The 26,435-nt window shown below is 42.7% G+C and overlaps 1 protein-coding gene and 1 non-coding gene across 2 annotated transcripts in view; both read left to right on the forward strand.

The window, feature by feature from the left end:
* The window catches only part of ZPLD1 (zona pellucida like domain containing 1), a 165,047-nt gene that overhangs the window by 66,154 nt on the left and 72,458 nt on the right, over positions 1-26,435 (forward strand). The gene's annotated exons all lie outside the window — the stretch shown is intronic.
* Positions 26,043-26,116, forward strand: TRNAI-AAU (transfer RNA isoleucine (anticodon AAU)). Its single transcript has one exon. It is a non-coding gene; the product is annotated as a tRNA-Ile (tRNA).

Below are 26,435 nucleotides of genomic sequence, written 5' to 3' on the forward strand. Positions count from 1 at the left end.
AGGACCAGGCCTGCAGAGTTAGAGGCATGATGGGGCCAGGCATGTGGAGATGTCTTGTCTGGCTTTGCATGAGTCAGTGCTGGCAGCGGAGGCACAGCTATGGCATCAGTGTGGCAATGCCAGGGTGTACGTCTGCACATGTGAAGTTGGATGGCTTTCAAATCCCAGTGAGGCATGATCTGTATATATCCTTGAGGCTCTCTTGGCTTAATGCTCTCTGTGTTGCTTGTAAGTAGTGACAAGACTTTCTGGAAACAAAAAATGCTTTGTGCCCACGCAAAATAATTCCAGCTTGATGTGTTACCACTGATATATTGCCTGGGCTTACTCAACTGACATTGACTATGGAAAATGTCCTTAGTTGTCTCCATCACTCTGGCTTTATAGCTGCCTGGCTAATGGGGAGGGGGATGAGAGGGAGTGTATGAGCACATGGTGAACATACAAAGGCTGCTCTGAAAGTAATGCTTCCTATTTCATTATGCTGGCCCACTCCATTAGAGGTTGGTGGCGTGGCAATAGAGGTTGAACCTTCCCAACAATATTCTCTGGCTGTGTGACAGCAGGAGGCAGTTTGAAAAAACGGTGTCTGACATGGGGGTGCACATAGAGCAAAAGTGTCATTGAATTCCTCCATGTAGAATAAGTGGCACTCACTGACACTCATCAATGCTTGCTGAATGTTGCAAACAGTGCATGTGAGCACCACTGAGGCAGTGGGTGGTGCGTTTCAGCAGTGGTGACGGCAGATCAACTCTGCTGGTGCAGATTTTTACAAGCGCAGCATGCAGGCTCTTGTTCGTCTCTGGTGAAAATCCATAGCTAATGGTATTATCTATGTTGAGAAATAGTGTTTTGTAGCTGAGGAATTTGTTAAATTATGTAGCGTTATTTTGATCTTTGTATCAATTGTAGTCTCCCTGGAAATAAATAGGAGATGTAACTTTTGAAACAACCTACATACATGATGAGGTGGTGATATGACCCTGGGATACTTTGCTCCTTTTTAGGGCATCATAGTTCTTGCTGCATGGCTGCAGCAGTTGACACAGCCACACAAATGTGTTTAATGTAGACTGCACCTTTGCAGCTGAGCCTAATATGCCCAAGTTGCACTTCTGGAGAATATGCCCTATGAGAAGAGACTGACAAACGGGGCTGCTTAGTCTAGGGAAAAGGAGGCTGAGGGGAGACCTTACTGCTCTCTTCAAATACCTGAAAGGTGCTGACAGTGAGAGCAGGACTGGTCTCTTCTCACTGGTGACAGGGCGAGGGGAAATGGCCTCAAGTTGTGCCAAGGTAAGTTTAGGTTGGATATCAGGAAAACCTTCTTTACAGGAAATGTTTTTAAGCATTTGAAGAGGCTCCCCAGGGAGGTGCTTGAGTCACCATCCCTGGATGTGTTTAAAAATTGTTTGGATGCGGTGCTCAGGGACATGATTTAGGGTGTTAGAGTTAGGATTGTATGGTTAGGTTGTGGTTGGACTTGATGATCTTGAAGGTCTTTTCCAACCTGAGAAATTCTGTGATTCTACAGTCCGATATCATGAATTTAAATTTGTTGGCTTTACTGCCAGTCCTAAGAACTGATTCCTGGCAGAGTAATCAATACTGTCTTTAATTGTCTCGAGTAGTGTCAATGTATTCATCTCAGAACAGATGTTAGTGCACATCATACAAAAAATCTTTGATGCTAATTGAAGGTGCTGAGGGACCTAAGAATACGAATCAACGTGTGCTTACTCAACCGTGATTATAATATTATTTGACTGCAGTCCTGGAGTGAAAAAGCCCACTCCTCTGTGGCACATGATCTTCTCAGGACAGGTAGCTCTTGTCTGAGCAGGAGCGTGCTGTGTGCGGCTGTGTTACCTGGCTTGTGATGGAAGTGCAACCTGTGCTGCTGCGTTGTGACCTGGATGCATCTGGAAGAGATGAGTCTCCTTTGAGACTCTTTTAAGCCTTGAGACTTGTGTAACTTGTATCTGTTTAAAAATTCTCCATCCACGTGTTGTGTGCAGATTGGCTATTGGCAGCTCAGCTGAAGGTTAGGACTGGCAATTCTTCTTTCCATGCAAGTATCTCTCTAATGTCAGGGTGAGCACATCTGAAGAGTTGTACTGGCTTGTTGGGCCCTGTGCTTTCTCAGGAGTGGCCATAAACAAGTACCCTGTTGGGAGGAAGAGTGAGACAAGTGTGTGTGATGCTGTTCCCAGTATTGTTGTAAAGGGTTGTCTGTAATAACCTGATGTACTGAAAGTCACCCAGGAATTTCTGTTGTGTATATATTAAGGGTTTTTATGATCTTATGTTCATTTGGTTTTACTGTCTTCTCTAGATGTACAGGAAACTCCCCATGAGTCAAGGTTTTAAAACAGCAGATAACTTCTGTGAGCAATATTGTGTTTCCAACTTCCCTTCTCTAAAGCCTTTGTGAGCCTCAACCCCTGGAGTTGGGAGTGAAGGAGAGGGCCTGGCTCTCACACACGGTGGTTGCCAGCCTCATGGCAGCTCAGTCCAGACTGCAGTTGTTTTGCTGATGGTGGTGCTGCTGCTGCTTGGCACTATGGATCTGGGATCTCACTGTGCTAGGTGATGTGCAAACAAATTGTGGTCCCAGTTCTTGGTAGCCTGTGAGCTAAATGAATATTGATCTGAACTCACACAGGAGTCTAGAGACAGACATATCCACATAGTTCTGGTCTTATTCATAGAGGTTTGTCAAGTTCCCTGTGAAAGAAAAGTAGTTTCTGCAGACTTTGCAAATCAGCTTTGGCTGATGATATCAGATATCAAAGATATCAGTTATCTTTGACAGGAAACTGAAATGGTCCAATAATATGGTGAGGGACACTACTCTCTTCCAGTGCCAGTGTTGTTACGTTTTACAAGCAATAGCCATCTGCCATATAGCTGTATGAAAACATGTGCATTTCACAAATGCTTGTGTGTAATAGTTGATACCAACTTACCACAACCTTAAAACACGTAGCTATCTGGACCAGAATAATTGTTAGAAAAACAAATCAGTTCAATTTCAGTGCTATTGAGAGCCAGAGTGTAGTCAAGATATAAATGTTTGAAATAATTTACTAAGTGGCATAGATGAGAAATCTGTGGTTAAGTTTTTTTTTAGCCTCCTTTTGAAATAAGAGTGAATCCATTAGTACTAAAGATGTGAATTTCTTTGGCTTGAGAACTTTTATCCAGTGTCCAGGGGAAACTGAGGATTCTGCATCTATTTCCTTTCTGAAGAAATAGATTGGTGAATTAATAGAAAAACAGAAGTTGAGAGAAATCTGCCTCAACTGTTGGGGGTTAGTTAATGTGGTGAACAGAAGTTACCTGAAATTTCTTGTGCTATTTTCTTGCATTTCTGGGGTTTCTAGAAAAAGTGAAGTTTCATGTGAAGTGTAACTGAACTTAAATTCCTACATGTAACAGGATTGTTGTGACTGTTAATCAAAACTGCTTTTTTTTTTTTTTCTTTTTTTCTGAAAGAGCATACAACTTTTCCAAGACATTCAATTTAAGGTATGCCTTCTGCTCTTTGTTACACAAATTACAAGCATGTTGACACTCGTATTATGTGCTCCCTCCGTTCTGATGCAAAACCCTTTCTTTTTACTGTGTGCAACTTCCCAACATCCTTTGTAGCACTGAGTCTTAGACAATAGACTTCAAATGATTGTAGTACTCTTGACAGACACCTGGATTATAAACCTTCTTTAGTCTTTTTATTTACGGCAGAATCATCCAGTGTTGTTGAGAAAGTCCATCCTCCTTCTGGTTAAAAGACAAAGTTGTCTCAAAATGTAAGGGAATATTGTTGGGAAGGTCCAACCTCTACAAAAGAAACATCCACCTCTGATGCCATGGCCAGCATAATAAAATAAGAAGCGTTGCTTTCAGAGCAGCCCTGGTATATTGCTACAGTCCCCTGCATGGAGATTCAATCTAACTTTGCTGAATAATGTTCAGAGAGGAATATAAGTTCTTGTGTAATGTAGTGGGTGCCTTGTCAGATGTGAGTGTTGTATATTTGTCCTCTAAAATGCAATGTTTTGAAGTACTGCTCTTCTTTGATTACTGATTTACCAGCGCTTCTTTCTTGAAGTAGTTGGTGTGGTGTGGTACTTCTGTTTCACTATGTCATGGCAAAGAATGAAGGCAGATAAAGCAGGACCCTCTGGAGGGGTGAGGGCAGAGAGACAAATGCAGCTGTTTGGAGCTGAGTGACAGCTCGGACCCTGAAGGGAGGCTTTATTTTAATAAGACTATGTAACTCATCTGTCAGTCTGCGGATGTCTTGAATGCACTCGTACAAAAATGTGATGGAACTCTTTCACCTGGAAATCATGTATGTACAAGTGTGGGCATAGAGCACAAAATGCCTTTGTAAGAACTTTCTTAAAGTGTTACCCAGTACTTTAAAGAGGTGAGCTATCATTCTGTATCTGAAGCATCTTTTTGATACTTAGGAGAAGAATGGGCTGCTGCGTTTGCAAATCTTTTCAATCTCCCTCCTGACCAGAAGAATTCAGAGTCTCAGAGCAAGGAGAGTAAACAGTCAACGCTGAAAGATTTAGATTTGCTTCAAGCTGTTGAGACTGTGGTGACCCACCCAGTGGGCAGTTTGTTACACAGAGAATGGCTGTTTCCTGAAAAACCACATGCTGTTGCATTTGCTGGAGTCAAAGGCCTGCAGATCACACTTTCCACTTGGCTTTTCTAAATGTTTTGAGCATGGCTGGAGCTCTTCCTGATGATCTGTCCATGCTTTCTTTTTTTTTTTTTTTTTTTTTTTTTTTTTTTTTTAACATTTTCAACACTGAAGAATTGTTCTATCATCTGTGGCATGTGCACACATCTCATGGATGGAAGTAAAGCTGTCTCTGACATTTTTCTTAGAGATTTCTTGCTTCAAAACTACTGGGTTTGGGGAAATATTCCGGGAAAGACTGTTGTAGAGAAACAAACACCCCTAATCTTCTTACCCTTCCTTGTGATCCTGATAAAAATTTGTAATGGCCTGCAGTAATCCACTGAACATGAATTCAGAATTGCACTAAAATCAAATGTAAGTGGTGAAGTGACAGTGCTGTGGGAATTCCTTGTGTGTAAAGAGAATCAGTTTGTGCTTTCTGCTTTTATGCAAAGAGGAAAGGAGGAACTAGCTTTGCTGTGTTTAGGAACTGCAAGGCTTGGTAAAATGATAATCTGCTAAGCACATACTCAGTGAGATTCTGCCGCACTTGAAAAGGTAAAAGGAGGATTCCATGCTCTTCACAGGGTGAACTATGTGAGCTGCAAAAAGGCTGGATGAGAAGAATGCAGCAGACTTAAAATGAGAGGGTGGATGTGTGGGTATTAAAGAAATCTGACAAGAATAGGGGGAAAAAAATCTGCTCATACTTCAGTTTAGACTACAGAGCCTTCTCTTGATTCCCAGACAATGCTGGCATCATGTGGCCACTTTATTTAGCTTGCCTTGTATTAAAGTATTGGAAAAATAGTTGAGTATCTTTTTCTCTGTATCTTTCTGCATGGAAACCCTCAAAACTCACAAATGCAAAAAAAAAAAAAACAAAACAAAACAACAGAAACAAACAATAAAAAAACCCAGCTGTTTCCCTTGTCTGCATGTTCTGGGATATTTCCATTTTATAGAAGATATGAGGAGTCTTAATTGAAGTTTTGTTCTTTTCACTTTCTGACTATGCTTCACTTTGCCACAGTTTTTAGCCGTGCTTCATTTTTGAGCTTAAATGAGAGAAGGAAATTGCCTTTTTCATAGCAAGCAGGCTGTGCTTGTAAGGAGAGGGAAAACAGTGGGTTTGCAGGGACATGAAAGAAATGAAAGCAGCAGTTTGTCTGCAAGACAGGAACCAAGCTCATTTTGTGAAGAGCTGGAAAATGAGAGATCCTGTAGTTGCTAAGATACCCACACAAGGTACAGATGTGGGAACAAGAAAAAATGGAAGTTGTAATGTTGCTTTTCATGGGGCCCTTGGTAGAAGATTTATCTAGAAGATAAGAAGGGACTCCTTACAGAAAATTTTAGTAAAACAGACTTGAGTGACTTCTGGGCATCAGAGAAGGAAGCTGCATGTCTCATTCTGAATTGAGCTGGTTAGTTTAATAGGTAAGACTATAGAAAAGAAAAGCAATTTAAAACCATTTTACTGGTATTCTGCAAGGATGGAAACATGGGTAGAGAGACAATCTAGTGTTAGTTGAAGTGGGATCCTGTTACACAGACTAGACTGACTTAAAGAATTTTGCAGAAATTCCCCTAAAGCTCAAGTAAATAAAGCCTAGGTAGTAGAGCTTTAATCAATGGCATTAATAGCTTATTAACCTCCATATGAAATGCCTGCCAAGAATAAAAAATCAGAACCATTTAGGAGAGCACCTCTTTGAAGATCTGTACATTCAGGTAAAATAGAAAACTTGGCAAGAAACATAAGAAGCTGAAAAACCCTTATTTTTCCATCTGTTTCAGACTGAGCAACAGATGATACAGCATTCTGAAATACAACAGAATGTGTATTTCTGCACACCTGTGTAAACTTACATTCATGCTTACAAGCATTTGTATCTATAGAAAAGTACATAGTCACACTTCTCTGCAGACAGCTTGGACATCTATGTTGCACTAAACTTAGTAATTTAACTGTTCCTGCATCTAGCTGAAAATCCTGGACACATTACTGAATTCTTTCTAAGTAATAATGAAGATTCAAGTGCAGTTTCCTGGGAAAACTCCCTACCATTACAGCAGACTCAGCAAAATCAGACTGACTGAAGTGAGTACTGCAGACGATGAATGCAAATCCTTTGCTTTTCTATGGTACTTTTTTCCTTCAGCTTCTATCCAAAAAAGGAAGAGACTTATTCTTTATATATGATTAAAGAGAAATATATACATATACCTGCTCTGTATATGATTTGCTAGACAATTTGTTTCTAAGGACTGCTTTTTCATGCCGATTCTCACAGACGTGCTAATAAAAAGAAAGAGAAAATAGCGTTCTGTTCAGATTTTCCATTGTAACGTTAGGCAGGAAACTGCCTGCATCATTAAAGTTGTTGGGCTATGTGCAGATTGAACTACCCAATATCTAAAGAGCTCACTGGAGCAGAACTCACTGCAAAACTGTTAAGTAGTTATTTATTTTCTTGACTGTGGGGGGGGTGAATGGACGGAGAAGGAAAATATGAAAATGACTGAGGAGAAGACTACAGGTTCTTAGCTTTGTTGGAGATAGGGAAAAGGTGAGATTTTGTTGGAGGGTTACTTAAATCTGCTTTCTCATTTCTCCTGGCTGAGAGAATAAGTTCCTTAATATGTAATCTTAGAAATTTTTGTCTAGTTCTTTGGGTGAAGAGCAGAGCCTGTTACTAGTGACGATAAATCATTTTGGGCCATGATGGCAGAGACGGTTTTTCTGGTGTCTGTTTTTCTGAACTGGATCCATAGTGAGCAGGTGCTGGAAGACAAGTGGAAACACATCTTCAAAAGGTGAATGTGGCCTACATCTTTCGATGCTATGGGATAAAATCTACCTTGACTGTGATTAAAAAAGTGAGCAGATTGATTCTTTTCTAAGCTATTACATCACCCTTTCACACTCATTTTTCAATGAAATTAATACTAGCAAGTAAAATTACTAGATGTGCCAGCAAGGCATGCTCTGTGCTCTCATAGAATCAGAGAATGGCTTGGGTTGGCAGAGACCTCAAGGATCATCAAGTTACAACCCCCCTGCCATAGGCAGTTCCATCTGTGCCTTGGCTTTCCTAATCCCATCTCTGCAAGTCTGGATAGCATCCTATATTCTTCCCAGGTGGCATGCCCTTGCTTCCACTGTCTGTACTTGCCCTTCTCCCTCAGTTTGACCAGCAGATCCTTGCCAAACCATGCTGGTTTCCTGCCTCCTCTTCCTGTTTTCTTATTTTGAGGGATAGAGAGCTCTTGCTCTCAGAATGGCATCCTCAAAGAGTAGCCAGCTTTGTTTCACTCCTTTGTCTCTAAGGACTTCTTCCTGGGAGGCAGGAGGAAATATGGCAGATGCTGAGGAAAAAAAGCACATCATTAAAACCTAGTTTCTTTGCGTGACAAGTAATTTCATAAGGAAAGATGAGTGCTTAAGTTAATAGGAGACAACACATTGAAGTGATATTTAGCAGCAGCCATTTCAACATGCAACAAGGAATGACGCCCATTGTTTAATTAAGAAGGTGCTTATTAATCTAAGTCGTAGTTTATAATTAGACAAAAGATAAAGTGAATCTGTGTTGGCATCATCTTACATCACAGATGCATCTTGGTCCCACTATCTAACATAAACTACTGAACATACAATGTACATTAATTAAGCACCAAGCATACAGTTCCTTACTCTATTTTCTGTAGCACTTAAAGATTATCTTGGGCACTTTAAAAAAAAAAAAAAAAAAAAAAAAGCTATGTTGAGAATGGATAGGGAAAAAGCAAAAAGGTTATCCCAAGTATTGCGGAATACTCTTGGGTGGTTTTTTTTAATTAGCAAAAGTGCTGACTTCTGGAAGATACTACATAAAAACAGAGTATATTATTAATCAAACCAAAGCACAGAGTTCTACACATAGGTAGTGGAACTAAGTTGATTGTATTTTTTTTTTTTCCTTCTGTCATCTTTTATCAAGGTCCAGGCTGCATTTTCCCTGTCTGTGGCCATGAAAGGGAAATGAGAGGTCTAGAAAACTTTTTATTTTTATTTTTAAAAAGCCCAGGGCAGTGGTCCTTCATACAGTTGCCATTTGCTCCCTGGGCCAAGCATAGAGACATAACTGTCCCTCCCAGGGGGTAGGCACCCGCCGAGGCCCTTTCCAGTTTGTTTTTTTGCTTACTTGGGATCTGTTCAAAAGTTGGAGCTAGTACTGTAGCAAAGACAGACAGTAGGTCCTGGAAGAAGAATGAGGACAGGACTTATCACAGTGCATACCTGATGTACTTTGCTTGAACAGGCAAATGGGCAAATTGCTGCAACTTGGTCTAAGCTGTGGATTTTCATGCTGAGGAAAGCTGATTCCATAACTGACCATTGTGTGGGCCCTTGTCCTCTTGAGTTAGCAGGTATGATTTCCCCTTCCCCCACTGCAGTGACTCCAACCCTGATTTGGCTCTGGCACATTGTCTTTAGTCTCATATCTACCACCTATCCATAGCACTGGCTGGTGTGGCCAATGTGGTGGGGTCACAGGATCACCCAAATAAAGCTGGTTTCTGTGCATCTGCCAAGACTCATTGCTCTCTTGCTTTACAGTAGGTCCTTTAGGACTGATAGCATAGAGCTGGCAGTCCTCTAAATATCCAAGAAAGATGCTGGGCTAGAGTGCATCCCCAAAAGAACAGGGGAAGACAGAAACAATTTGATACTGCCAAGTATCTCTCTGTGTTTGTTATGTTTAGGACCTATTCTCTTCCACTTTATCTGAGAAGGCACATTTTACCTGCAGGACCTATATCAGGGCTCTGGGAACTTCTGCTAAAGACAGTGAGTGGACAGGGTGCCTGTGGGGTTTGCTGGGCTGTAGGAAGTGGAAGAGGGCAGGTTATGGCGTGGGGTGAGATGGACAGCAGGGAGGATGACCAAAGGTTTCCCTTGTAGCTCAGCTGAGCTCCCAGTCACCTAACCCAGGTGAGTATTGGTGATACCTTGTAATATGCAGAGCTGTCTCTGTTTTACATAATGTATGGGTAAATAAATGCTGTCTCTAACAGGGAAGGATTTTTTTGTTTCTCAGGTGGTGCAAGGCTACCAAGAGAGCCAAGTCTGGCCTCTAGTGGTTTGTTTTAATTGAGATTTTTCAAATTTGAAAGAAAAAGGAACATCAGGGGAGTAGATGAGTGTACAGATGAGCTATGACTTTCAGAATCTGATGCAAAGAAAGTGATTAACATAGAGCTGTGGTAATTAGGTTACTTGCAGTCATACAACAGCTCAGGTGAGATGAAACATCCGTGGGCATCTGTATTTTGCACTAGAAGAGCTGTCATTGTAAGGAGTGCTCTATTTTTATTTTTTTATTTTTAAATGGTGCACAGTTGAATCATCAATCACAATTATTGTTGATGTGTTGGGGCTTTTATTACATATACAGTATAATCTTCAGGTAAACAAAGCTCTAATAGGGGAGATTTTTTTCATACAAGGACAAAGTAAACATTAGATTGTAGTAGCTTTATTAATATTTGTTTACTTCTGTAGTTTGTAAAGCTCTGTTGCAGAGACTTTGGCCCCCCATGCATCTGAGATGCTCTCCTACAACTTCAGTCTCAGCTTTGTAGCTGTAGTGCAGTCTTATCTCACTTGGCTTATAGCAGGATCAGAAACAAACCCTCATCTAAATGCTGTCTACCCTGGAGACGATCAGTTCCCTGGAGTACAGACTTAATAACAGCAAATAATGAGAGTGCTAACAATGAACTCATGTATTTATCTGCGATCCTTAATTTTAATCTCGAGTAGAATAAGTATCAAATGGGCGACGTGGAGCAAGTGGTGCTTTTTCTTATTTTTGGTTTCTGTTGTGTGTGTGATGTGTGTGTGAATGCATCCTCATCTGCACCTGCCCACAACCTGTGAGGTTCTTATCTATCTTGAGATAATTGGAGAAAAGTTATTACTAGTGCTCACTAAGTGCAAAATGTTCTTTGCACTAAGACATGTTCTTGATCAGTGGTGCTGACTCAAACATGAGCAAGATGTAAAATCGCGTGGGTGCAAAGTGTGCCTTTCATGCCTGCCCATCATGCCCCTTACTCACAGGTTTTTTCCTCTGAGGCTTCTGGCTCTGCTTTGGCAGTGACTCAACTATGTGTGACCCTGACCAACACAAATGGCGTTCTGGCATATGAAGGAAAGTTGAAACTGGTCCTGATTTTAATTAGCTAAGCAGCCACTTTGTGAGCACCTGAGTGATCCCTGAATCTGGGCCAGGGAAGTATGAAGTAATTGGGAATAACACCTTCCACAGACTGTGCTCTTTTTCCCAGCCAGAGCCTTCCATCCTTTCAGGAGCTTGGTGGCTAGGGAGAGTCTTCCTTACCCTGGGAGAGAGAAAAGCCTGGGAAACAAAGAAGAGTTTAACTCCCTTTCTGTGTCTGCTGTAGTGACTTAGCTTTGAGCATGATTTAGATCTCCAGGTTTCCTGCTTGCAGTGGTTTCTTGGATGTGATTGTGCTCAACAACAAATGCCTGTAAGATCATTGCAAGATTGGTTAGGACACAGGCAGGTTCTCAGCAGTACATAAAACACATTCAATTGGTTCTTCTAAAACTTGCCTCTCAAACATCACTCTTTCAAGCTTTTCAGAAGGTAAATTAATTTTTTTTTTTTTAATATTCATAAAATAACTGCAGGATTTTTTGTAATTTTTTTTTTTTAGTCTATATTAAAATGAACCCGTTCTTTGTTGTGAGTTTACTCAGATGATGTGAGAATTCTTTGAGGTAGTAGAGAATATGAAAAAGTATAATGATCACTTGTTATTTTTCATTGTTTTGGGATACAAGACTTTATTTCCTCTTCAGATTGGAGGACTCTCATCCTCTTTAAGTTATGGTGGGCTGAGTGCTGAGAAAGGATAACTATGAGTTTTGCCTGGTTAGTACATTAGAAACCACTTTAATATCAACATCTGCAGGCAGTTATCTTTGTAATGAGACTGGGAAATGGTGGTGTCTCAGAAATCCCTGAAAAGCATGGTTGGCAAAACTGGTTTGGATGAAACTATTTTCTCTGTATTCTAGAGACAGACAGACACACGCACACGCTCGCTCGCTCGCTCCAAGCTGGTGCTTAGAGCTTAGGATGTTGCCTGGGAAGAAGTAGATTGTCTTAATGTGTGGAAAAAGTAATTGCTTTTGGATCAAATAAGTATTCAAATAGTATACTAAAAAGTGATGGTAACTAGCAAACAGGGAAAACAGCCTCCCCACCTGGGCTTCTTGATGGAGGGCTCACTGCATCTGCTTTGTGGTGAATAGACAATGTGCTCTCACTGCCTTTTGTTGCAGATGATGCTCGAGAGGCAGGATGGAGTCAGCTTTGATGGTGTATGAGGATGATAACACCTATCAGTTTAGGGCTAGGAAAAGGATCTGTGTGAGGAAAATAAGGAGGCAGGATATAAGATAGGAAAGGAGACCCTTGCCTGAACAAGTAGTGTTTTCTATCATATCTGCTCTTTGCAGTCATAAACTCAATTTCCAATTTATTCTCTAACAAGAAATTATTAACTTTGAAGTCCTTTAACTGAACTAAGATGTGTTGCATGCACATTTTGTCTACTACCTTTTGTTTGTTCCCATCTGGTATTCTGATTTCTGCGTTCGTTGATGCTTCAGGGGAAGGTAGAGAAACAAAATGAACATCTTAAAATGTAATGTAAATATATAAAACGTGGAGGGCTGTGTGTGAGAGAAACACTTCCTTTGACTGCGAGGGTGATCTGCCTGTGCAGCGAAGCAAGAAATCTGATTATTGTTGTATTCTAACCTTTATTGTAGTTTGCGGAGCTGAAAACATTACTAATGTAAATAAAATGATCGAGCCTTTCCTAGATATAATTTTCAGATGCAGTGAATCTGCCGGGCAATGTTTCAGTACAATCCATGTGGTGTTCTTTGCCCCACAGCTTGCTTTTTGCATGGCTGTGGGACGAGGGACTAACAAAGCCTTTGCCTTCTCACCCAGTGGAACATAGAGCTAAGCATTTCACGAGGATTTAGATTTGTGCTTTGTGCTAGTGGTTTGTTTGTTTGTTTGTTTTTTCCTTTTAAAATAAAACTAAAAAAAAAAAAAAACCAAAAAAAAAACCCAAACAAATCCTATAACAACCCACTTACGTGTCAGGTCAGAATCGTCCCTGTTTTCAAGGCAGGTAAGGAGCACATCGTGTGACTGTTGGCATATTTTGGCATATACCTCCGGTCAAAGCAAGACACCGGGCGGAGTCTGCTGGGCGCCGTCAGAAAAAAAGCAAAAGCAGGCAGAGAGTCGCAGTCAAGCCAGGCCCTGCAGATGGCAGCAGAAGAGCACGGAAGGCAGAGCACGATCTGCTAGAGTAGGAGCGTTCCCAGCCCTGACTCGGCTGGGAGATTGCAGGCTTTCTCCACTGAGTCCTTCTGTGAAGCTGAAGGACAGGTGGTGAATTTGTGCCTTTAAACCGTGTGCTAAAAGTCCCGTGTTGGACTTCAACTCTTGGAAGGGAAAAAAAAAAAAAAAAGACAGTGACAACACCTTTTCCCCTCCCTCCCTCCCCCCCCCCCCCAAAAAAACAACCAAAAACCAAATACACCAACAAAATAACAGGAAAATAAAAACAACAAACCCAACCTACCTGTGTTGGTAGAAAGAGAAGTGCTTAAGATAGGGGAAAATGGCTTCACTGCAAAGTAGACACTACTAATGTATTTTATTAGTGGGGGGGAGGTTCAGGTTGTAGATGAAGAAAGATTTCTCAGAAGAGTTGGTGTCTTATTGGAATGGGCTGCCAAAGGAGGTGGTGGACTCATCATCCCTGGAGGTGTTCAGGAACTATGTAGATGTGGCACTGAGGGACATAGATAGTGAAGATGGGTTTGTGGTTGGACTATATGATCTTAGTGGTCTTTTCCAACCTTAATGATTCTATGATTTTAAGGTGATGTACTCTCAGCATGTTCTGTTATTGTCCTACTGTCTAAATACTGGCAAAGGAACTTGAGCAGACGGTTGTTTCCAATGAGGGGGTCTTAACTATTGCTAAGATGAATGCCCTTGTCAGCCTGAGCCAAGGGATGCTTTCTCAAAGGCAGGGCTGGTTGGGTGATGTATACTGCGGAAAGAAACCTACTTGGAAAATTGCTCTATGCTCATAGTTATTACTTTCTTCCTTGAGACATACGTTCAGAAGCCTTCGCACAGAAAATGGAACTGAAGTAATATCATGAGTGGTCACTTCACGCTGAGTACTGGGAGCTGTTGTTGCTCAAGCTAAAGAGCGTATTGCAAGAGTTGTATGTAGGGTTCTCAGTGTGCTGTGTCCTGCTGACTGTCTTCCCATATGTGTTAGATGGTGGGAGGCAGGCATCAATTTTGAATTTCCATCACTTCTAGAGCACTCAGTTTATTCTGGGAAGATCTTCTGCCAGCTGCTGAAACCAGTTATGAGCCTGCTCTGCATGGTTGGCTTATGTGCCAGGATCAAGCTCTGGGTGTCTGTTGTGATTATTTATTATGGTGGGTGAATGTAATCATTGTAGCAGGTTGTGAAGAGACCATTTACTGTATATAATTACTGCTGATTGTATTTGGTATATTTAACTGTTAGTAAAAGCACCCACAGCAATGGATCTGTTGTTGTGATATCCATCAAAGTAAGACTGCTATGAGAAAGGGCTATTGCCCATGCAAAACAACTCCTCTTCAGCAGCATTTTTATTGTCTTTTTAATACACACGTAGGTGGTAGTACATAACCTCTGCAAGATGTGCAATTAAATCGTATACTTACACTATTTTCAGAACTCATGCCACTATACCAGTTTTACGTCTGCAGTCACATTAGTACTACTGGCTTCTCACAATCACCATAAAAAATTAACACAGGCAGTATTCTGTATAATGTGGTTTATTGAGCATATTGAACAGCAATATACAGATCCATGAACCTGTGTGCAGCCAGATAACTGTAAGTCATGGCTGTAGTACTGTCTTGAAAATGATCTCAAAATTGACTTTTCTATTACTGTGAGTTCTTTACCTTATTACTACCAAACTTCCTGTTGAACTCTAGAGAACTAGAAGGTCAGCTGAGAAGGTTTTTTGGTTTTGTTTTGTTTTTTCTTTTTTTTAAAACAAAAACCTTTACCTGGCTCCCAATATTTTGCAGCACCGTCAAGTTAAAACAGTTGAGCACTTTTAACAAAATGAAAAGTGGTAGTGAAGTTCAGAAACATCTGTTATTAATTTCCTGATGCAAGTTGGTTTACAGTACTGGGATGTGGGAGTAAAGAGTGGATCAAAATACAAAGCTTCAGCTATGATGTGAGAAGCATAGGCTTTAAACAGCTGGGTTTGACTTGTGTAGAAACTGATAAGGATTGTATCAGGTGAGCTCATGTTGCTTAAAGGAAATTTCAAGATGTTACCTTCAGCCTCATGCGGTTGGTCATGCTTTGTACTTAGGAGTCTGAGTGAATAACTATCTCTAGTGGTGACTGCTTCTTGGCACAAGGAATGTTTGGATTAGAATCCTAGTTCTGGTAGAGACTTTTCAAATTTTGTGCTGGAAGAAACAGGTTAACAAGAACAACAAAAGTACAAGTCCCACTTAGAACTGCACATCACTATACATACTATACATAGGGCTGGTAGTTGGGTGCCTCTCTTGGAAGGAGATTGCTTTATGAAGATCCTCCTGCAGAGCAAGTTTGATTCTTTTGCATCTAGTAATGGTCCTGAGCCCTAGACCGTCTTAGGCTATGCAAGTGGAATTATACTGAAACTGTTTGGACACTAAAATGTCAAAAATTTAATTCTCTGAGCTCATCCTTTTCTGAAAGTGGCTAACAGCTGAGGAGAAAGGGGAAGCAAATGTCTTGCCATGGATTGAACGGAGCATTGGGAGCATTGAGTTTTAAGTGAGTAAATTTTAACCGATTTTTTTTTTTTGGAAGCATTTCTGAAACAGTATTCCCTTCTTTCTTCTCCTCATTTATTTTAATTGCTGGACTTCAAACACATTCCCTGAATGTGTTTCAGAAATGTTTAGACAGTTTTCATATTGGAACCCTTCTGATCACAAAACTGCTTGGGTGTAATGTACAAGTGGTATCGTGTATCATCTCTTAAACATCATCGATGTACAAGATCATTGTGAAACTCTGTGGTATGCAGAATGACAAAGGGCCTCAAGAGTCATCCAGGCCATCTTTGAGTCAAGACGGAATTGACTATGAGCTAGAAAAGAATATATCTCAGATGGAAGCAGCAATACAACTGGTTCAGGGATGGACAGAAACTGAATTCAGACTATTTGCCATTTATTTTTATTTTGGAAGGATTTCTGGAAAGTACATTCTGGAGACAGTGGTGGCTAAAAAAGAGAAGATGGCTGCTAAACCTACTACTGCTAGATGTTTAAATTTCTTGGGCTTACAAGAACTGGAGATAACATGAAAGTTGAAACAAGCTTGAGAAATCGGTAAAACTGTGTGCGTGATAGAGAAATAGGATGGAAGGAAAGAAACAAAATACAATTCAGCAGAACAAGTGTGAGATACTTCACTTGAGCAGGAGTTATGAATCACACAGAAGTGGGATGGGGGATTAATTCGGTGAGTATAACTCTAGTCCATACTGTAGTAAAAGATGTAGGTCATCGTGCCACTGGAATGGCTGCCCAGGGAGGTGGTGGAGTCGCCGTCCCTGGCAATGTTCAAGAGGCATCTGGATGAGGAGCTACGAGATACGGTTTAGTAGCTTGTGGTAGCAATGGTTATTGGAGGACGGTTGGACCAGATGATCTTGTAGGTCCTTTCCAACCTTGTGATTCTATGACTGTAGTCATCACAAGCAGCGTACCAGTAGGTATGTCATGGCATAAATAAAATAGGAGAATATCTTACTCTAGAGTGTATAGTAACAGACTAGTCCATCAGATGTGTGAAGCAGTTTGTCTCTCCTGCCAGAGTACATGGAATCCTGCACAGAGCTCTCCAGGGTAGATGTGCATCTCCCAGAGAGATCTCTGAGGAGAGCACCAAGGAGGGCTTTGGCAGCTTGGAAAACATGACCTGTGACAGAGGACAGAGTGAACTGATGTGGTTTTACTCAGAAAACAGCATTCCCTGTAGACTCAGGGCATGTCTTAAATCTGCAGGAGACTATTGTAAAGGAGGGAAACAACATGCTTTGTTTCCGTGGTGGGTAGCCAAGATCTGATCGGCCTGAATTGCAGCAGCAGAGATATAAGCAAGGGGGCAGGAGGAACTGGCAGTTATTAAGATGGAAAGGATGGGAAGAAGGACTCAGTGCTCTCTGAGCAATTGCACTCTGCAACAGGAGGTCTTCAAGAATAGACTACGCACCTGCCCAGGCTGACACCAGGCACCTACGATCCTACAGTAAGAGCATTTCTGTGAGCTGTCTTGGTATTTATGTTGAGTGTTAACTCCATCGTTCATCATTTTTAAACCTTGTGGGATTTTTTTTTTTTTTTTTCCACTTCACTAGTGCACTTCGACATTACCACAATCCATCCCTGTTTCCCAGGGCTGTTCCCCCACAGCTCCGGAGTGCTGCTGGCTGCTCCACCTGTGAGGAGGGAGCCCTGATTTCTTTCGGCGCTGGCTATAACTTGCTGTTTCCCACACCGTTTCCCTTGCAGCCCTCTCGAGAATAAAATCGGAGGGTGAGAGGACCCCAACAGGGGATTTCTAGATTACATTTTTCTGCCTCAGCCCAGGCTGGCGTGGTGCGCGCGGGCTGCCTGGCTGAGACGGAAGGTAACGTTTTAAGTAGGAGGAGCGGCTGGCCGGCAGGGGGCGCTGTCAGACAAGGAACGCGAAACGGCCATCTCGGGCCGTGAGGGGCGGAGGGAGCGGGAGTGCTTTAGGTACGCTGTTAATGCCCACGCGGGGTAGAGGCTTAGGCAGAGCCCCGGCTGGCTGCGAGGCAACGAAGTGGAGCCTAGAGGAGTGAAAAAGAGGCGTCTGGAACGGCAGCTGTTCCCTTCCTCAGGCTGGTGACGGCTGTCACTTCCTGGCCTCAAGCCCACGGCCATGCTCCTCGCTGGGATCTGCCTTTACTGCTTACTCTATCTTAAAAGCATCTCCTGGTTGTTCCTTCCAGACCTATTACCATCCTTTTCTTTCTCTTGAAGTTCCTTAGGAATACTAGTCCCATTTCCTAATTAGCTGTCCAAATTTTTGAGGAGCTTAATATATATCTTCCGTTTTAGTTATCTAAGTAACTTTTCATGCCTGCAGGTTTAGGCGTTTTCTGTCCTCTGCAATGATTTAGAGCATCCCTTAAGTGAATTTGTAGTCTGTCACTGAAAAGAGTTCACCTCCAGCACTGTGTTCGGTTTTGGGTCCCTTGCTACAAGAAAGACATTGAGGCCCTGGAGCGTGTCCAGAGAAGGGCAATGAAGCTGGTGAGGAGTCTGGAGCACAGGTGTTATGAGGAGCGGCTGAGGGAACTGGGATCATTTAGTTTGGAGAAGAGGAGGCTTGGGGGGACCTTACTGCTCTCTACAACTCCCTGGAAGGAGGTTGTAGCAAGGTGGTGGTTGGCCTCCTCCCAGGTAACAGCAATAAGACAAGAGGTGATAGCCTTCAGTTGCAGCAGGAGAGGTTCAGGTTGGATATTAGGAAATAAGCTGCCCAGGGAGGTGGTGGAGTCACTGTCCCTGGAGGAGTTCAAGAAGCCTGCAGGTTTGGCACTGAGGGACAGTGGGCATATGGTGGTAGTGGGTTGATGGTTGGACTAAATTATCTTAGAAGTCTTTTCCAACCTCAGTGATTCTGTTTGTGTTTCTAAGAGCAAACCTAGTCTGTTTACTCACTCTCTCCAGTCCAAATTCTATAAATATTATAAATATGGCATGGTTATCTCTACCATTCAATACTAAAAGAAGACATAAGGCATTAAAATCTTTTATGTATGAGCCCTTCTGTATTGTTTCCTTCTCAAGGGCTGGTAGTAAACCTCGAAGCTTCTATTATTTTAGTTTGTCAGGTTGTTCTTTGTCAGGAAATGCAGATGGGATACCCTGTACATCTTTTAGAGTGGAATTCTGTACAGCTAGAAAACGTTTTCTTTTGTGTGACAAACTGGTCCCAAACTGCAAGCCTAACTGCAAGTAGTGCTTTGTCTCTTTCTGGTATTCTTGAAGCATTTTGGTATTAATGTATTTTCAACCACACTTAATATGAATAATAATGATCTCATTAAGGCTGACAAACCTGTCCTTTTTAGAAACTTTATTTTAACACAGGATGATTTGAATTTCCATAGATAAATTAAGTGTTAGCCTTGAGTAAGTACAAATTTGTAGATAATTAAAATTGGGATTAGTGAAAGAAGAGGTGAAGAATGGGGGCCAGAGGCAAACCACTGTGGGTCACACACCATCAATTTTGCTCTCACAGTTGTGTTCAGAACAAAAATTTTGATACTGCTGGTCAGAATAGCTTATAGGAGTTTGGTGCAAAGAGCTGCTCAGTTTAAAGCACAGCATTACTTCCATGACACTGATAAATTCTCTCACTTATAACTAAAAGGTTTAATGACAAAGAGAATAGCCAAACAGACTGTGGTGTGGCAGTAAATGAGTGATGCAGCAGTTTACGTTGGAGGCTGTGCGGGGAGAGTGCTGTCACTCTTCCACTTCCAATGGCATTTGTATCCTGCTTACAAGGATTTCCAGTTGTAGAACTGGTTGAGTTTGAAGGGACCCTAACGATCATCTGGTTCAACACCCCGCTGCTGTAGGCAGAGTTGTTAGCCACTAAATTAGGCACTATATCAGATTTCCCATGACTCCATCCAACCCAGCCTTGAACGTTTCCAAGGATGAGGCATTCATAGCTTCTCTGGGCAACTTATTCCAGTGCCTCACCACTCTCTGACTAAAAAATTTCCCCTGTTATTTAATCTAAATCTCCCCTCTTTTAGTATAATACCATTCCCCCCTTGTCCTATCACTCTCTGACAGTATAAAAAGTCAGTCTCCCTCCTGGTTTTAAGCTCCCTTTAAGCATTGGAAGGCTGCAATGAGGTTTTCCCTTCCCCTTTCCTTCCCCAGCTACTTCAGCCTTTCCTCATAGGACAGGTGATCCAGCCCTCTGATTCTGCTGGATCTGCTCCAACAGCTGTATATATTTCCTTGGATCTGGACACTGTGCACTAGATGGGGCTTCACAAGGGCAGAATAGAGGAGAACAATCACCTCCCTTGCAATTCTGGCCAATCCTCTTGTTTCAACCCAGATCACAGTTAGCCTTTTGGGCCACAAGCACACTACTGGCTCATGTCTACATTTTCATCCATTGGGACACCCAAGTCCTTCTCTGGAGAACTGCTCTCGAGGAGTTCTTCTCCCAGTCTGCATACACATCTGGGATTGTCGTGACCCAAGTGCAACACTTTGCATTGGACTTTGTTGAACTTCATTAGGTTCACGTTGGCCCACTTCTCAATCTTGGCCAGAATCCTTTGAGTGGGACACCACTCAAGAGCACCCTCCACCTGGACTTGGAGCCCTTGATCACAATCCTGTGGCTGCAATCATCCAGCCAATTCTTTATCCATCTCTCTCCAATTTAGAGATAAGGATGCAGTAGGAGATCATGTCAAAGGCTATGCACAAGTCCAGCTAGATGCCATCAGCTCTCTTCCTTTGTATGCTGATGCCCGCACTCCATTGTAGAAGATGGACAGATCGGTCAGATACGGTATTCACCCAGCTGGAAGCTTTGTGCTCTGGGGCCCCTATGGCATCTGCAGTGACAAGAACTGATGCACCTGCTCAGAACTCTCAAGGGAACATGTAGTCACTCTGGTCTCAGGGCGTTCCTGAAATTTCTGTCAGTGTCTGGTGGCAGCAGTGAGCACACCTGTGGGATGTGCACCTGGGTAAAAGCTTCCTTTCAGGTGGCTGGCCTGAAGACGGAGATTTGGTAGGAGGTGGGCAGTTGAAGGAACATCGGGAAGTCAGAGAGGATTGATTGGTGGAATTGTGCACTACCATCCTTGAGACAGAAGCATAAGCCACAAGAAACAAGGATCCTCTACCCTCTCACCACCAGGCAGAAGGAGGGGACGTAGGAGACAGGGATGTGTGGGAGCAGGTTTTTTCTCTGGGCAGCAGATGGATCCCCTCAGTGTCTGCCTCACTCTCCCAGGTGCCTTTACGCAATGAGTTTGAGGCTCTGGAACTGGATAGACAGGCAGATGTTGATGTGGATCATTGTCCATCCAGGTTGGAGGGATTACCTAGGCTTGTCAGCCTGTTCCCCATATCACGTCCACATCTTTTGTCATAGGTGACTCCCTTCTGAGGGAGCAGAGGGCCTGATATGCTGATCGTACCTGACGGATATTCAGGGAAGTCTGCTGCTTTCCTGGAGGCTGGGCAAGAGATGTTACTAGAAAATTCACTAACCTGGGATGGCCCACTGATTATTATCCATTAATAGTTATTATTGGTCATGTCAGCAGCAATGAAGTAGCAAAAAAGAGCTCTAAAGGCAATCAAAAAGCACTTCAGGGCCTTGGGTCGATTGGTTAAAGGATCAGGGGCATAGGTTGTGTTTTCATCTGCCCTTCCGTTAGCAGGGAACAACACTGAAAAGAACAAACAGACCCAGCTAATCAATATGTGGCTCTAAGGATATGGTGTTACTAGCAGAGTTTCTTAATGCAACACTAGGCCTGCTGATGTCTGATTGTTTGCGCCTTTCTCTGAGTGGGAAACAGATTTTTGTGCAGGAGTTGGCAGAACTGATCAGCAGCACTTTAAACTAGATAGGGAGGGGGAAGGGGGATAAAACCAGACTTAAGGGAATGGCACAGCAAAAGTTGAAGGACTGCATGTTAGTGAGATCCTCCAGTCTGCTCTTTGAAGGTGCTGGATACAATGAAGCACATTTGAAAAGTTTCTACACCAGTGCATGCAGCATGAGGAACAATTAAGAGTTAGAAGTCTTCACTCATTGGCATAAGTGCAGCCTGGTGGGAAGAGTTTTTTGACTGGTGTGTTATGATGGATGGCTCTGAACCAGGCATGTCCAAACAACAGTATGGCTGGCAATGCAGTTTGTCCCTGCTCTGTGCTATAAAGGCAGCAGCTCTTTCCTGTGGGATGGCCTGGAGTATGCACCCATTGCAGCAACAGCCACACTGTCATTGCACTATTAATGCTGTGTTGATGGAAACCAGGGCACTGGGAGGGCAGTGCTGACTCAAGTGATGGCAAATAATCCTATGTATTTTGATACGCTGGCTAAACACAGTGCTTGGAAAAGCAAAGAATACACTGCCATACACAGTAGTCTAAATGTGTCCTCATCAGGGCAGAGTAGAAGGGGAGGATCCCTTCCTTCAACCTGCTGGCTGCATTCTTTTTAGTGCACTCCAGGTTACCACAGTCTTTCTTGATCAGAAGGGCACACTGCTGGCTCATGGCTAACTTGTTGTCCAAACATCCAGGTCCTTCTCTGCAGAGCTCCTCTCCAGCAGATCAGCCCCTAACCTGTACTGGTGCATGTGGTTATTCCTCCCCAAGTGCAAGAAAGATTCTACACTTGCTCTTGTTGAACCTCATCAGGTTCCTGCCTGCCCAACTCTCCAGTCTGCCAGGCCTTGTTGAATGACAGCACAGCCTTCCAATGCGTCAGCCACTTTCTAGGCTTGTATCATCTGCAAACTTGCTGAGGGTGGACTCTATCCCTTCATCCAGGTTGCTGATGAAGATATCGAATAAGCTTGGGCCTGGCACTGACCTCTGGGGAACACCACTAGATACAGGCCTCCAACCAGCTCACATGGGCTCCCTTATCTTCTAACGCTTTAGTCCATGGGATGCCTCCAAGTAGGTCACAGTTGGCTCTCCTGAAGTCCAGGCTAGCAATCCTACTTATTGCTTTACATTTTCCATGCAAGATCTTGAACTGCACCATCTCATGATCTCTGCATCCCAAGCTGCTCCCACCCTTCACATCCCTGACCAACCCTTCTGTGTTAGGTCAAGTCAGCACACCCCTCCTCATCGGCTGCTCTGCAACCTGCATCAGAAAGTTATTTTCCCTGCACTGCAGGAATTGCTTGGACTGTGCATGCCTGGCTTTGTTGCTTATCCAACAAATAGCAGAATGATTGAAATTGTTCACAAGAACCAATGCAGGGGATCACGAGACTACTTCCAGCTGTTTGTAGAAGGCCTCATCAACTTCTTCCTTGTGATCAGGTAGCATAGTACACACCCACAGCAGTATCACCTCTGCTAGCCTGCCCCTTAATTCTTATTCACAAGCTCTCCACTTGTTCATTATTCACCCTCAGGTGGAGCTCAGTACATTCTAGTTGCTATCTCACATAAAGAATTTTCATAAAGGAGTTTAAGAATAGTTTCAAGATTGTAAAAAAACAAACAAACAAAAAAAGTTGTCAATTTATATTTTTGACACCATTTTCAGTTGATATATATATATACATGACCTGCAAATGTTCAAATGGAACATATGTATTTGTAATCAGATATTCAACTCAGGAATCTGATCGTATCTTTTTACCTGTCTTTCATTATCCCTATATTACCAGAGAAAAATATCCTTCACAGCCACACCTTATTCATATCATTGCTTTTTTTGGCAGTATGCACATGTGTGAACAGTTGGCGAGGTTGAAGTACAGGAAGGGTAAAATTTCATCAAAAATCTCTGATTAACACCTTGGGACCTCACTAAGAATTGCAGCCACTAGCATTTAACCAACCTGATGTGTTGGTTTCACAAAATCAAGTTCAATTCAATTATCCCACTAGTTTTATGTTTTTATTCCTCTTTTTTAATGTTTAAAAAATATTAAAAATCAAAATGCTTTGTCACTTATATAGTAACACTATTGCATATTTTACAAGGGCTGCTCTGAAAGCAGTGCCTCCTGATTTATTATGTTGGTCCACAGTATCAGAGGCAGATGATGGTGGTATGGCAGCAGAGATTGAACCTTTCGACCAATATTTCCTTACATTTGTTTGCCATGTGATGGATGACAGCAGCATATGATGTTGTGATATAAAATACTGATAAAACCAGGACAGGAGGACAGACAAGGCAGGGAGGGGCTGGGCTGTGTGGAGCTCACAGTTGGTGATGGCACTGCTGGGAGCCTCTGGGAAAGGATTAAGGGAAAAGCAAATAAAGAAAACGTAGCTTATGGGTGACTTCAATTTCCTGGATGTTAACTGGGAATACTGCACAGCTGATACAAACATGTCCAGGAGATTACTGAAACATCTTGTTGATAACTTTCTAATACAGATACTAAGGAGGATGACTAGGTAAGGTGCCTCATAGATTTGTTTCTTGTAAACAGAGATGAAGTGGCAACTGGTGGTCATCTTGGCCATAGTGACCACAAAGTAGTTGAGTTTGAAATCATAGGCGATAGGAGGAAAATTGACAGTGAATCTTTAGCTCTGAATATGAGAAGAGCAGACTTTGGACTTCTCAAGGATTCATTGGAAAGATTCTTTGGGAAACCGCTTCTGAAAGCATGGGTGTCACTTGTTTGATATCACCACTTAAGTGCACGGGCACAGGCAATTCCAAAATGTCAAAAGTCGTGCAGGTAGGGCAAGAGGCCAGCCTGGCTGAGCAGGAATCTTATTCTAAAATTTAGGTGGAAAAATAAATTGTATGACTGTTGGAAATCAGATTGGGTGACATGGGGGATCTACAGAGGTGCTGTTTGCTGGTGTCAGGAGAAAATTTGAGCTCAGTTAGAGTGGAAGCTGGCCAGTATTGTGGGGACAACAAAAAGGACTTTTTAAAAATGTGTTAACAGCAAAAGGAGGACTAGAGATAATATTGTTCTATTATTTGGTGGTCACCTCACAAACAGAGATACAGACAAAACAGAGATGTTTAATGCCTTCTTCGTGTCTTTCTGTCTTCAACACTAGTGATGGGTTCTGAGGCCTCTGGAGCCTTGAGATGGAGGATCCTGATTGTAGTAATGTTAAGCTCCCAGCTAACCCCTAACTTGTGCAGGATTTACTGCTCCAGCTTGATGCATATAAATCTGTGGGGCCCAATGAGATTCATTCCAAGATGCACCCAAGAGCTGGCTGATACAATCACCAGACCCCTCAATTATTTTTCAGTGTTCTTGGGAATCTGAAGAGATCCCATCTGACTGGAAGCTGGCAAATGTTTACTCAGTTTTCATGAAAGGCAAAAAAGAAGGCTCCAATTGGAGGCCTGTCAGTCTCACTTGGTTGCCTGTCAAAATTATGACAGAAGATTATTCTACAGCTTCTTGAAAAACACCTGAAGGACAATGCTGCCATTGGTCACAGCTGACATGAATTGAAGAGGGGAAAGTCCTGTTTAACAAACTTCAGTGCTTTTTATGGTAAGATTACTCCAAGTAGTTGACCAAAGGAAGCCAGTAGATATAATCTTTTTGGATTTCAGCAAAGCTTTCAGTACTATTTCTCGCATTATCTTCCTGGATGAAATGTCCAGCTTACAGCTACTGCATGACATAATGCAGTAGGTGAGCAATTGGCTGATGGGTCAGGCTCAAATGGTAAATGAGGTTATGTCAGGCTGGTGGCCAGTCACTAGTGGGTTTCCTAGGAGTGTATTTTACAGACTATTGTTTTTGAGTCCTACATCCATGTTATTTAGGAAAATATTTAATGTATACTACATAAGTTTGCAGGTGACATAAAATGGGAGGAGCTGTTGACTCTTTCAAGGTCAGAGAGTCCTTGCAGGGTGAGTGTGACAAGTTCAGGGGTTGGGCAATCACCAGTAACAAGAAAGTGCTGGATTCTGCACCTGGGCACCCTTGTTATACCTACAGTCTGAGGGATTGGAGGATGGAGAGCAGCCCTATGGAAGGGATCTGATGTTATGGCAAGTTGCCCTTGCAGCAGTGTGCCCTTGCAGCCCAAAGGGCCAATGGGACCCTGGTGTACATCAGGCCCAGCACTGCCACTCGGTGGGGGGAGGGGTTGTTCCACTCTGCTCCTGCATTGTGTGCATATTTGGGTATCACAATCCAAGAAGGACATTGAACTACGCGAGGTTGTCCGAAGGAGAGCTGTGAGGATGGTGAAAGGTCTAGCTAGAGCATGGGAATCCAACCTTTTGGGCCAGCTCGTGGCATACTGAGAAAAATTGGGATGGTAACAGAAAATGGCTCTGATTAGTAGCTGCCACCCAGGGGCCGCAGGTTGGAAGAAAGTGCTCCAGAAGTACTTCAGAGGGTGGCCGGTTAGCTCAGTTGGTTAGAGCGTGGTGCTAATAACGCCAAGGTCGCGGGTTCGATCCCCGTACGGGCCAGCTGTATTTTGAGGCTGAGGAAGGCAAAGGCTTTCAATGGATCTGGTGTGTTAGTTTTGGAGCCATCTGAACGTGAGGCAGCAGTGTGCCCAGGTGGCCAAGAAGGGCAACAGCAGTCGTGGCTTAAATCTGAAATAGAGCAGTCAAAAGGACAAGGGGAAGTGGTGTGTGCAGGGTGGTCTGGAGCACAAGTCTTCTTAGGAGCAGCTGAGAGAAATGGGATTGATTAGTTTGGATAAAGGGGTGAGGTTAGAACATGGAAGGAGATTTTAGCTGGGAGGAATTCAGCCTCTTTTCCCAAGTAGCAGTGACAGGAGAA

This window comes from Phasianus colchicus, chromosome 1 (genome assembly GCF_987193195.1).
Source record: "Phasianus colchicus chromosome 1, bPhaCol1.hap1.1, whole genome shotgun sequence".
In the NCBI taxonomy this organism is placed as follows: Eukaryota; Metazoa; Chordata; class Aves; order Galliformes; family Phasianidae; genus Phasianus; species Phasianus colchicus.